Below are 14,578 nucleotides of genomic sequence, written 5' to 3'. Positions count from 1 at the left end.
AGGGGGGGGTGTTGTGCAGATACATGTACGCAACATACTGTTACTACGAGCCCAGAAATGTAGCCCAGACACATTCAGTGGTCAGTTTCAGGTTAGGTACTCAATAAATCTGTCAACAGAGACAGACAAGGGAGATCTGAAAACTCACAACAACCAGAAACAGGCTGAGGTCAAGATGAGACAGACAAAAGATGGGGAAACAAAAAAGCTGGAATGAAGACTTAATGATTTAAAGACACGCAATGTAGAACAACAAATCGGCCCTGACATGAAGGGACACACACCGGGCACGCACGCACGCACGCACGCATGCACGCACACACACACACACACACACACACACACACACACACACACACACACACACACACACACACACACACACACACACACACACACACACACAGCTTTTGTTTATCAAACAACATATGGATGAATAATAATGCATAGGTTTTATATAGCGCTTTTCAGGACACTCAAAGACACTTTACATTGCATCATTCATTCACTCCGTACTTGATGGTGGTAAACTACGTATGCAGCCACAGCTGCCCTGGGGCAGACTGACGGAAGCGAGGCTGCCAAACTGCACTATCGGCCCCTTCGACCAACACCAACCAATCACTCTCACACTGCATTCACCCCCAGGCAGTTTAGGGTTCAGTGTCTTGCCCAAGGATACATTGGCATATAGGCAGGCAGAGATTGGAATTAAACCTGCAACCTTCCAATTGGGAGACGACCACTCTACCAACCGAGCCATGCCGATTAATCAGTGTAATCCACAGTAGCACCACTAATTATATTTGCATGTTCAGTTCTATGATCTCTCATTCACAGAAATACACAGATTAGTTTTAGTGGTTAACAGTCTTAAAAGAAAGTCGTTGGTTTTTTTCTGGCCTCAGGTCTAGCCACTCCTCTGTGGGGTATGTATGTCTGGTTTCCTTCCACAGTTCGAAACATGTGTACAATGTAAATAGATGACTCTAAGTTGCCTTTAAGTGTGAACAGGAGCGTGAGTGTGTGGTTGTCTGTTTCTCTGTTTGGCCTTTAAAGAGACTGGTGACCTATCCAGAGCGTACCTTCCCTTCACCCTTAGTTAGCAGGTGTTGTCTCCAATGTTCTGCAACCCTGCACTGAAAATGTAGATGAGCTTTTTTATTTAATTTTTTTTACCTTTTCTTTAACCTTTATTTAAACAGGAAAGTAAAAAACCCATTGAGATCGAGATCTCTTTTACAAGGGTGACCTGGCCAAGAGGTCCGCAGCACACATCACGTCATTAGGTTTATGACATATAAACTGATAGACAATATAATAAATACAATACAAAACTATGAAATAGGCTATGAAGTAAGACAATTGTGTGTGATCCGAGTTCCACGCAGGTGGAAAGGACAAACATTTGTGTTTAAATATAGGGAGTGAAATTAAACAGTTGTCACATTAATAAACTGATGTACAGTGAGCCCCCGGCAAGCTCAGTTGGTAGAGCATGAGACTCGCAATCTCAGGCTCCACCTTCCCGTGGGCTCACCACCCGCAGGAAAAGGTTCTTAATCGGTGCAATGTGATCTGGGTGACAGTGCTCAGACTGCCACCACTGCGACCCAGAAACGGATAAGCGGGAGAAAATGGATGGATATACAGTGAGCTAAAAAAAAAAAATCCATCCAAGTACTGTAGTATAGTATGGTGTATTTGTACTTGGCTACTTCCTACTGATTGTAAAACACAGCACTAAAACTAGATAATTTGAAGATACAGTGTGTAATGTAATGCTGCTGCAAGATGTCGGTGGCTTTAACAAGTCAGCAACAAACAGACCTTGTTCTCACGGTCTTGTTCCCATGTTTTGGGGTCACCAGGTTCCAGTCTGTAATACTTCCGAGTAATTAGCTTCTACTAAATGATGCTTGGTCTGCATGTTTAAAGTGAGAGTTAATGTACTGTTTCTTTGCACTACCAGTACAGCCTACTCATTCGATAGAAGTTATATGATCAATTTCACTAGACAGAAAAGCAGCTATCGTTCTAAACAACATTTGGACTTTTCCATTTTTTGGGACCGCCTTGTTGATTTTGGATTGCTGTTGTAATTTCACTTGAACCGAGATGACGTCTGTCTACAAATGAGCAGGTTTCGAACTGAACATACTTTAAACAACCTTTAACATTTGGCAAATGACTGTAGTCTTGCATAAACACTTGAAAATTGTTACTGATGGAATTAGATTGGATACAACCCCAAACTTTGAGTACTGACTGCTTTAATTTTTAATCTATAAGTGCTGTGTTATTTCCTGCTGTAGAACTAAATGTTACCGATGATCATAAATTGCTATCTGCAGAATGGCAAATGACTCTAAGTGTTTTTGGCAGAACTGGTAAATTATGTTATTTTCAAGGACAAAATCATTACGTTCTTGTGTAATATTGGATTTGATCGTTTACAATAAATAAGTGAAGCATGAAGCACCATGTAATCTCCTTGAAAAAACATATTTAGCTCATAACAAAATATGATAGGGTAAATAGTCTCAGCCATATATATGATTACTTGCTTCACTCGCTGGTTTTCATAATATAGTACAATTTCACCCTTGAAAATACCTCCCCAACCCTTTTGCTTTTATGGTTAACAGCATGCCAGGAGTAAATCATCACAGTTTAATACTGTGGGCACAAACTTGGAAAAACAGAGCTTTTCCCTTCCTGTCTAACAGGCTCTCAGCTCTCTATAAGCGGAGCAACACATTAAAGGAAACCAATGCATCTGGCAGACACACAATATTTGTATGAACAGCGGTAAATAAAATATGTTATCATTATACTGTTGTTGTTGTTGTTGCTGTTGCTGTTGTTATTTTTAAGAAAGATTTGTTAAGACAGATAAAAGATGGAAATGTTTAGCTTTGATACAGATTAGCACTGTACTGCTGGGCAGCTGTACATATTCCTATACTGTCACAGATGAAATGTAAGTCTTATTTGCATGTTCGTATCTGTATCCTTGTGTCAGAATCAGAAGGACTTCTTCCACCCTCTTCGTCAAACTGCATTTTCATCAAATGTTTTCACAGGGTCACTAATGCTATTTAAGACGAAGCCTCTCATGTTGGTTTATGACAGGAATGCCATACTAATCTGTTCAAACCTTCTCTACAACCACTACATTGTACAGAGGGAATGCCTTCAGAAAACAAACATGGATTAAGTACCCTCACGTAAGGATGATGCTCTGGCAAAAGCCAGTGAGCTGAAGAGTGGGATATGTTTTATGTCAGTGGAGGGTGAAGATCTGAAGTGACAGCATGGATGAGAAAATTATTTCACTCATCTGGCTTCTCTTAAAGTGGGCTGATTCACTAATAGGTTAAAATAACATATATCTGTTGTTTGAAAGAGTTTTGTTTTGGCTTGAATAGTTACTGTACTTCCTGAATGACTTTTACCAGTTTAGACTGCATAAACAACAAAACTGTTGCCTTGTTACAGCTTCTAACATGTTTGGGGAGATGCCCTTAAATACTGTATTTTGAAACAACACTGACTACTGTGCATGGAGTTCTTCAAAGTGCACACAGTTTCATACAAAAATGAATATTCACACACCTCTTATGTAATAGTGCTTGTTGGCACACAGATGTGTTCTTGAAACAACACCCGCAGGCTTGTCGGGGCTATAGCATGTTTATTTTGGAGACTTTATTACCACAATTATAGGCTATGCATCATCCTCTAAAGCCGAGAGGAAATTTGGAGAAGGCCTAGCAGTATTACTCAAGAGTAATGCACTTGGCGAGATGCCTGACACTAATTTGCTTGTGAAAATGTGTCCTAATTATTAGGACATAATAAATGTAATTGTAAAACATATAAATCTAAATTGCTCACTTGTCTGGTCTCAAGATGTGAAATACATCAAGATAGTGGATTCATAAATTTAACAGCTTGTTTTGGGAATGAGGTTGCAGCCTTAGAATTTATTTTGTATCTTTACTGCCTCCTTCACCACTAATAATACTATCAGCCAGCTTAGTTAATATTGTACCAAGAGCTGAGAGGCACAGCAGGAGGCTGATGGGCATCAGCAGGAGGCGCACATGTGACGTGGATTAAACCATGAACCAACATTGTTGTGCTTCAGCTGGTTACTTGTAGGAAGTAATTTTTAGTGAACTCTGTTATCTGTTGTCATCACAGCCACACATCCTAACTGGAAGGATGTGGATGAATCAAACAATTTACTGTGACTTCACTCTAATTGAACGTCATGCTTAATAACAGTGGTGCAATGGAGAACACAACTTCAAGGAGTCAAACCGAGGTCTCTCACATTTAACCACAGAAAAGGGGCAGCTGTGGCTGAGATGGTAGAGCAGACCAACTTCCAATTTAGAGATGACCATTCTGATCCTCTTCTCTGCCGGTGCTCGTTTGTCAAATGGTAAATAGTAATAGGGCTTTTCCACCAAAAAGAACCAAGTGCTAGTTCATGGCCGGTGCTAGGGCCAGTTCTTAAATGAGCACCACCAAAGAACCGGTTGTTTTGCCATTGTCAACAGAGTGAGAGCCATGTCATTGCGTCACTCCAAAACGTCGTACGTCACTGATTTCACCAATGTAGTGCGCACACAGGAATGAGGAGATGGACTGTATTCATTGGCTTGATCCGGGTCGCTCCATCTAGTCTGGCCTGAACCTCAGATGCAGAACAAAGAGCGAGAAAACATTGCATCTCCTCGTCGCTCCATTGTTGTTTTTTCATGTCCGTCTTGCTTTAGTCCAGAGCCCCAGAGTGGCCATAGAACAAAAATGATTATAATAATAATAATAATAACAACACGTGAATGAGCTTGGGGCTTATGTTTCAATATTTCGGCATTACATTGTGAATTTCTGCTCCTTTCACTTTATTTCTGGATGTGTCTGAATCAAATACTTCAACATCAGGAGCAATGGAGGTGTAGAGTGATAGAACGCAGCTCTACAGCCGTTTCCAATGGCAACCTACGTCAACACACGCTGATCAACAACAAAAGTTATCTTTCACATGAAGCACCATTAAAAGGCTAAAAAAATCCAAGCTTTCATTGACAGTCGTATGTTGTTTGTTTTTTAGTTGCTGATGAACCAAAAGTATCGCGTCTCAAAGCGGAGCGCAACGCAGCCGCATGCAGACCTCAGCCTGCGGTCATAACGCCATACAAGACATGGAAGTGAAGTTAGTTACAATGATGTTGCGATGAAAAGCATGAAAAAACGACAATGGGAGACTTCTTCTAAGTTAGATATCTGACACAGCTGAATTTGTGTGACAGCGCCAGAGCTCTGCAGCACAACAGTTCCAGAGCCACGGCCCCGCGATCGCGGATTAAATTGTTTTGTTCCCTCGCTTTATTAACTTGAGGGAGCGACTAATTATATCGTTCGATCGTGTTATTATTATAATTTTATTCTCTATAACCACTCTGGGGCTCAGTGCTCGCTGTAGATTTCAGAATGCCGGTTGAGTGTCTGTTCCGCCTCGTAGGTAGCGATAACTCCAGGGATAACTCCGCCCCAGCTGATGACGTGTCTGGCCCTGCTCTGGCCCTGCTCTGGCCCCGCTCTGGCCCCGCTCTGGCTCCGCTCTAGCCCAGCAACGATGTGGGGCCAGCTTAGCACCCGTTTAGCCCCTGATTGGCCGGGGCTTTGGCGGCGAACAAATAAGCACCTGGTTCTTTCCGGTAGAAAAGCCCCTATAAAAGGACTTCAGCATTCACCCATACATTTATGCACACACTCACATGCCAATAGCAACAACCATTCAGAGTAACTCAGAATCCAATGTTTTGCTCAAGTCCCTCTCATACAATGACCAGGAAAAGATGTGATTGAAAACAGTTTGTCATGGCCACGGTCTTGGCACAGGAAGATGACTTGCTCAACCAATGGAACCATATCAAATAAGTGAGTAAAATTCATTTATCATTTACTGAAAAAAACCCTCAATATCAAGGATACTTCGACCTAAGCAGAAACAACTCAAGGCCAAGACTCCGAAAGCACTTAGAATAATGTCCACTTATCTTTTGTTATATATGTATGTACAAGGTTATTTCTTTTTGGAAACTTGTTTGGAAATCGTGGGTAGAATTACAACAGATGCACTAAATAATAGTAAAGGCTTGAATTTTGTGACAAATTTGATCAAGTTCAAGCCTTATTCTGTCTGTTTTCAATTACTGACAATCATACAGTGTTGTTCATTCAAAGCAACTTCCCTATTAGTGCAAGATATTTTTTACCTCTACTGAAAGATCAGTGTGTATGCGGCTGATGTCACGCACGGATTGTGTTTAATGTATTTTGTTATTGAGCAGACCAAAGTATGTGGTCGCTCTGGGGTGGCAAGAAAAGATTTATGAACCCACATCAATATAGTGTTAGTGAAGAGGCAGCTCCCAGCCAACCGCTGCTGTGAACTGACGGATGAGAGTAAGACTGCCCAGTTTTTAGCATTGGGAAATTGTTGTTGGCACAATTTTGTACCTGGAAAGAATACAATGAACCTTTCAATGGAGTAAGTTTGTAATCCTCTCTTCTTTTTTTTTCCACAGCCAACACTACTAAACTATTAAAGAAACAGTGAATGTGTCCCTGAGTGTAATCGTCTATGAAGAGGTGGCAACAGCAGAACAGTGGCCAGACACAAAGTTGTTCTTTTTTTCTGAAGTACCAAGAGAAGTTAAACTCAAGCAGATAAAAAGAAAGTCGAGGGTTCAGTGACCGCAGACATGTGAAATCAATCCACTCGTCAATAATCGTGTCACCTCTGAGCACTAAAGCTGCAGGATGTTAACACATCAGACCTCATGGAGGCCTTTTCTTTTACATTCCTCTCGCACGCTTCCAGTCCTCCTGTGAAATGTAAATGGCCACAGTGTCAATCAAATACATTTTGTTCAGCTATCACAAGAAAACTTTCAAACAAGACTGAGGAAATTATACTGCTTTTAGGGTGTGTATGTATAAACAACAACTGTATTATTGAGCTTTGTTGAACTTGATGACCTTCTCTCATGATGAATCTCAGGCTGTCAGATGTTTTTTATGTGACAACTGGACGTACATAAAACTGGCATTAAATTGTTGGCGTAATAGACTGAAAGGGTGCTTCCACGCCTGGCGGCACATTTTGTATGGACGAAAATGCAAAATGTATTAATTGTATTTAGTATGATTCAACGTTATATTTTTGTTTGCTGCAGTGTTTGGAACACTGTATCAACTGGCAGAACATCACATGTGATCTATACATGACCACCAAGCAGAAAGAAAGAAGAATTTGGAAAAGTTAACACTGACAGCCAAATTATGCTGCTCCTTAGAATCTCTGCACAATATTTTCTATATTGTTTGAGTGTTTGAATCAATGCAAAAGGTTTAAATTCACAATGAAGTGTGTTTGAGAAAAATGTGCTATTGCGCCGTGGAACTACTGAAGCCTTCTTGGCTCAAACTTGTGGGGCCTTCGGGGCCGTTGGTGTGTGCCCCACTGCTTCACACAGCAATTACAGTCAAGTGTGACTGCCACACCGAGATCACCTCTTCAGGCTGGTCTTCGTGCAGCTGTTGAGTGACACATTGTGTTGACATTTACCCAGCAGCACCCCACATGCAGCTGCTGTAATTGTGTTATGTTGTCCAGGTGATTTGGTCCACTTTCAGAAGTGCAGTATGAAAGCAAACCAAACCAAACCAAATGAAGGTGTGAAAATCTTCAGCCCCCCCCGATATATTGTGCCGAAGGTATGTTTGATATTTGAATTCTTTCTTTGGAAATGGTTCTAAATATTCAAGCCATGACTGCAAGTTCAATTGTCAATAAATATCTGAGGTCTGTTAATCAAAGATGTCAGTGGATTCACAAAATGTTTTTCTGTATTTTTTTTATTCATGAAGCCTCAACAGCAGGCATTTCGATTTCTTGTTGTTTTGGGAGCTTTTTGTCTGCTCTGGATTTCTGCCACTTAGACACGTAGGCATTTTAAGTGGCAAGTGAACCACTTGGCCTCTAAAGATCCTGCTGTTTAGCCATAAAAAGCTCACAGTGTCTTGTCTGCCTACTTTGAAACGCTGTCTGGAAACGTGGGGAATATTCATAATGAGTACTCTGCATCACACACTTAATACAGATGCCAACAAAAACCAATTTACAGCTAAAAATGGGCGTCCACCTATCAGTTTCACTGCTCTTAAATTCAATGTGCTAGAGTAAAGAGACAAAACATAGGAAGAATAACACAATATCCAATGGTTAATGGCTTCAAAAAAGGAGCGCTTTATCGTCTATTCCATGTAGAAAAAGAAAGAAGCTGAACTTAGGAATAGTAGCCTTATACTATCGTGCAGTTTCATCTAAAGCCCGTGATTGTACGTGACCTTGAGGATCATACAAAACATCATTCACCTATGAAGCACTTTAAGTAAATGGATTTCCTAACCATCCAACCTTTCCATCAACTAAATACTTTACTGCAGGTGATGTTTCAGAATATTTCAAATCATGGAAAATGTGACATGAAGATTTATTAAATGAGGATCATTCCATTGTCTCCCCTGTGACTATCATGACAAAGTGTGATAAAGAAGTCAACACTTGGCAGGCAGACAAAAATAATATATAATGATGTTCTTGCAAAACATTGCTAAATAGTGCAGATTGGAGAATGATACCAGAGATTTGGCAAGAAAGTTGTTTATTACAGCTGTAAATGAAACAGACTCCCTTTTTCGAGTATCAGTTCACCACCTACACGAAGGAAAATGTAGAAAAATACAAACATCTGCTCGCAAATGTGATTTTGAGAGTAGCTTTTCTGGTAAAAGATGTACCCTCTATTTAAAAGAGCTGGTCAAGTAACTCATGTTTGTGATCAATGCTAACCCAGAGTTGACCTTCTCATGCCTGTTTCAAACTGGGTTGAGCAATTCCAATGCAGGGCCCAAGACTCACTCATCAAAGTCACAATATCACAATACCCTCATTGCCTGTGGCACTCGATATTTCAAGACAGGGAAGGAACGAGATTTAAAAAGCTCCATTCAAAGCCCACTTTTACCATATTAAATGCCATTGTTGTTCTTCCCTTGAGTGCGTTTCCCCGAGCATTGTTCAATTATCATATGAATGAGGGTAAATTGACACTGTGGCAGATACAGAAAGGTGAGGGGCATACAGTCTCGATGAGGAGACTTTGAGGGCCAAATTGCTTTCTCTTTCATTGCACTGTTACCTTGAAGACAGCCGCTGTCTCCTTTAGGCAGCTCATCAGGAATGATGCTTGACCTGAGGAGGCTGGGATTATCAAGGATTAGGGGCAGAGGCTGACATGCCAGATTGCTTTCCATTCATCATTCCAAGCATGGATACACTTAGATTTGCCTTTGAATCTTGAATGCACATGCATACAGTCATTGTGAAATGTCCACACCATCGAACCTTGCATTCCAAATCATTGCAACATATAACATATACACAAGGGGAGGAGCCGGAGATGTTTATTAGGGGGCAGTGGTGGCCTAGAGTTTAGAGAAGCAGACAGGATCAGGAGTTCTTCAGCTCACGGGTACCACGGTGGCTCCCTGAGCAAGACCCTTGACCCTCATCAGCTCCCTGGAGCGCCGCAATGTTGCTGAACCTCTGAACCGAGACATAGGGTTGGTCAGCGCAGAAAAAAAGGAATCTTCAAAGTGGATCCATAAAGTATGATTAGTTTAGTTTAGTCCGTTTATATGAGGTACATTTTGAAATCATGGTACAACAGCTTAAATGCCTGACCAAGTACTTTTGAATTATTTTTGTAGTTTTTGTTGTTTTGGAAACTTCTCATGCCCCATAAAGTCATATGACTAATCCAGACACAAGCCTTTAACTTATTATCTTAGTGACTGAGTCTTTTGACGTTTAATTCAAAACAATAATTGTGCTTATAGACTTCCAATTCTTACTGACATGTCAAAATAATATAACTGATATTGTTGTGAGAACTTTGTGAATTTACTGTTCCCTCTTTTGCTCATCATTGGTGTTATTGGTGAAAATTAACGCCAAAGCTGACGTCTAGCCATGAAAATCTGGTTTGAATAAAGCTGCTGGTCTGTCAACCATTTGGTAGGTAAAATATTCCAACTCTGCCTGCTGGATGTTCCATGTATGAGTTGTAAATCTGCCAAACAGAACCTATATCAATAATGTAACTTACAGAAGTTTGCCAAACTATCCAGTTGTCATTTTTTGATAAATCTTAATAGAGAATGCACACTGTTCTACGATTAACTATCTATATTTAGTGTTTGTGACCATTTAGGTGGGAAGCTGCAATGAATTATCCTTTTCATTGTCCCATGAGAGTAGAATATGATCCATTGGTCAAGGTTTCATAGGACTGGTTCCCATTGAGGTACAACAAAGTCACAATGATTGTTTCACCAGATACTGTGATATTTGTTACTCCCTTTGCGTTTTGCGCACTTTATTTGGGAAAGTACAAGTGTACCTGACCTAATAGAAAATAGAAAACAAATGAAATTTCAAACAGCATTTTGATTTGAGGAACACTGGCTGTTCTGTTTTCAGCGTGATGGTAAAGCCTGCTCATATTTGTGCCAGACATCTGTCGGTTCTGTTGCTATTCAGAGGTCAGTAAAAGTTATGCATTACTTGAGAGCTTTACAAAGAATTTTATGTTGCATGCACCACATAAGGGTGCATTGCCAATAAAGGTCATTGCATTCTTTGTTAAGACAGACTTGAGAGTTTCAGTGGACCAGGTGTTGTTCAAGAAAGAGATACGTTTTTCTCACCAAAAAACAAAACAATGTCTTTAAGCTACAATAAAATTGGCAACTGTTTATGATCATTTCGTGAAAAACACACATTTTAAACTCATAAATCTGCTTCGAATTTCTCTGTAAAGGGCCAACCCGTTATGAGAGGTGTAATAAGAGTGTCCATAGGGGACTGGGGCACTGAAACTGTCAGGTCAATAGAGAAGAAAATATTTTTCTGGTTTGCTTTCACTGTTTGCTGCTATAATAAGTGTGAGGCGCACAGAAGAAGACTGTGCCGATGACCCGTGTTGTGCAAGTTACTGATAAACAGTCCTTAATTACAGTTGAAAAAGTGGTGTCATTTGGTAGATAGTGAAAGCAGGAAATAACTTTACTTGGGCACAACTCTTGTTAATGAGAATAAGAGGAAAAAAAGTCCATAAATAAGCTGTTAACATCCAGATAACAGCAGACAGAATTTACAAAGGTAAGCTCTTTATGTATCACAGGTAGATGAGACATTTGTATGAAATATGTTACTTTCTGTCAGATAACTTTCCCGTTGCTGTCATGACTGTTTCTCATGTTTTTTGGGGTTTTTTTTGTCATTTTTTGTGTGATAGAACATTTTAGTGCAGGTGAGCGTAGAGCTCTTCCACAATGACCACACAAGAGAAGAAAGATTTGGTAAGTATCAAACGTAGTATGAACATTTTGGATGTACATGTTAGATAGTGTTTACAGCTACCAAGAAAACGCTGAATGAATCAGGATGGTGTTCATTTGCTGTCAGCTGGCATTCGCAATGTAAGGGGGGCACTGAAACCACATGTGGTGGTAGAAGACAGAAACATTTTTTTTCTTTGTAACCCATTTCATGCTGTTGGCTGTTTTGTTTCTTTTTCATCAAACATTCAAGAATGTACCTCCGAAGCAATTTGATTAAAATGGCAATCTGTTAACTATCTCATGCAAATCACATGCAAAATGGGATGAAATTAATATGGCATTCAGCCTAAAAGTAGCCATTTTAATTTCAAAATTTGTAGTTTTAGGGATTTTTAGAATGTTTCATGATGTTTACTTTTACAATGTCTTAAATTTGACAATCTAAACACCATCAGTGAAAGTGAGCCAGTCTTTTTAAAACACAATGGAAACACTTTGTCCTCTGCAGGCTCATAAAGGAGTGGTAATGAAAAGTGATTGGATCAATTACAGCGCCAGCACTGGCTCAAAGCAGCATGAAGGTCTGCCCTGCCTTCGTCTCCATGGGGTCATTGTTCACTGCTTTTATCAAAGGGCTTATAATAACAATAACGATAGAAAAGTAAGAGGGGACAAATGAATGCATGCTCTGTAATAACACCACCACCCTAATGAGAACAAATGAGATACTATCAAAAGCCTGACTCCGTACATAACCCATATCATTAGTCTGCAGATGTAATCCACAAACAAAGCAAAAAAAAAAAAAAGCTACTCATACTTGACAAGGCTATTAGATTTTCAAAAGGCATACCCTTCCTCATGGGATTTCACATCCTCTCACTGGTGTTGTCATGCTTTGATGTTTTCATTCTCTCAGCATATATAATAAAAGGACTATTTAGCCAAGACAATTTTGTAAAAAGAGCACATTCTGATTTGTTTTGATCCTTCCAGTGTGGGACCTATGATTAAATTCAGGACAGACCCCCTCACAAGCTACCTTCACCTTTTCAAACCTTCACATATTTGAACTATCCATTCAGTGTGTCAGACGCTGACGTACGCTTTCAGGGAGTTGTAAATTACTTTTAAAACTGTGCGTATTTTCTCTGAGATTCATGAGTATCTGTGATGGACATTGCTTTTATGTGGCATCAAACAAATCTTACCATGAAACAAAGGTCAACATTCCCTCAGATTAAAAACAGTCCAGGTTGTGAAATCCCCCTGAACTTTTATGGTGTCCAACGTATACTATTACGTAACATAAAGTTTATTTATTATACATATGACTTCTTGATTGTCTTGATTGTATCATGAATTCCCTCAATGCCAAAAGGAATATCTGCCTCTGAGCGTTCAGTCACACTCGGGGTGATTAACTCTGCCTGGACAGTTTTGTTTGATTTCAATGTTCATTTAAGTCCAACCTAATTATATTTATTTATTTTTTTTGCACATCCACTCACCTGGTACCTGCATTCATGGACTCACCTGTTTCATAATAAGTTCTCTGGTATGCGAGCTTTGAAGCTTTCCTGTGGGGAGTGATGAGGTCAGAGGTGGAACATGTTCATGTACATGGTGTACATACTCCACATTCACACAGTAACCTCTTCCATGTGAGTTGGCTGACAGCGTTGTCTTCGTGTTGAGTATTTATGTAAAGCGGTTGTAAACCAGCCAGATAGGAAATACGAGCACGTGTGCACTATTCTGAGAATGTGACACATGATTTCCAGGAATTTTTAGAGGGAAATGCTCAGAGTGATGTGCCATAGTGATCCAAATCGACAGCATGAACACATGGCTGTATGTTCATGATATTGAGCGTATTGTATTGCAAGCTTGGCTAATTTCCATCCAATCTTGGTTGGGAACATTTTTCAGAATAACTGATTTAATGATGCCTTTTCTTTTTTTGACCGCAGGGGGTTGGAGCCCAGAGAAAAGGGATGTGTGGTGGACATTTATGTATTGTGGACTGGCCTGAGCCAAGAGGATGGAGAACAGTAGACGGGTGCAGAAGATGGGATTTCTGGATAAAGTTGCATTGACTGGAATCAGAACCATTAGAGCAATTTATATTGCTATTTTTGAGATACTCAGACATACTTTTGCAACCAAAGTTTTGAATAAACAAATACAGATTTTTCTCTCACTCAGTCCTGAGAAATCCCAGCATTAGACTTGGACAACCTCTCAGGACCTGCATAACATCCAGATATTACTCACACACTCACACACACATGTTGTATTATCTCATACTGTACATAAATAGAAATATACTGATGCTGAAGTCTGTTTTTGTGAGTTTTAAGCTGATTAAGTTTACATATCCCACATTTTAGAGACTGGTGGAGCTCACCACTTCACAGGAAGAATGTAAGCACAGATACTCTGAGAGGAACACTTAATACAAACACTACACTATTCATAAGGTGGTGCATTATGGAGCGCATACCACAGAACCACATGAGGCAATACTTTCAAACGAACAGCACAAGTGGGTGTGCAGTTATTGTATGTTGAACATTCTTTATTTTTATTTGCTTTCACACAGTTTGTCACTTTTCAAATCAGCTTAAATCAATCTTAAAATAACCTTGATGTGAAAATAATTCTTTCACAAGAGGGGGATACAGTTTTCAGTAGTCATACATAATTTGGCATAACACCATTGAATTACAGCTGACATAAACGACCAACATGCACACACCAATAAATAAATTAAAAAAAAGAGTGGCTTAGTGTGTAGAGACGCAGGCTTGGGATTAGGAGGTTGCAGGTTCCATCCCTACAGCGGACAAGCCACCAATGTGAATGCCTGAGCAAGACCTTTGACCCCTATTGGCTACTCCAAGCAGAGCACCATACTGTGGCTACAAAATGATTGGTCAAAGAAACTACCCCAAGGGCTTATATGGGGGCATGAGCTGAAAATATGTCCTAGCCACTGTGAAGGAATGCTAATGCTAAAACTAAAAGCTGAGAGAGAGAGAGAGAGAGAGAGAGAGAGAGAGAGAGAGAGAGAGAGAGAGAG

This window comes from Lipophrys pholis (assembly GCF_963383615.2).
Source record: "Lipophrys pholis genome assembly, chromosome: 11".
Classification (NCBI taxonomy): Eukaryota; Metazoa; Chordata; class Actinopteri; order Blenniiformes; family Blenniidae; genus Lipophrys; species Lipophrys pholis.
This window is presented reverse-complemented; position numbering follows the sequence as displayed.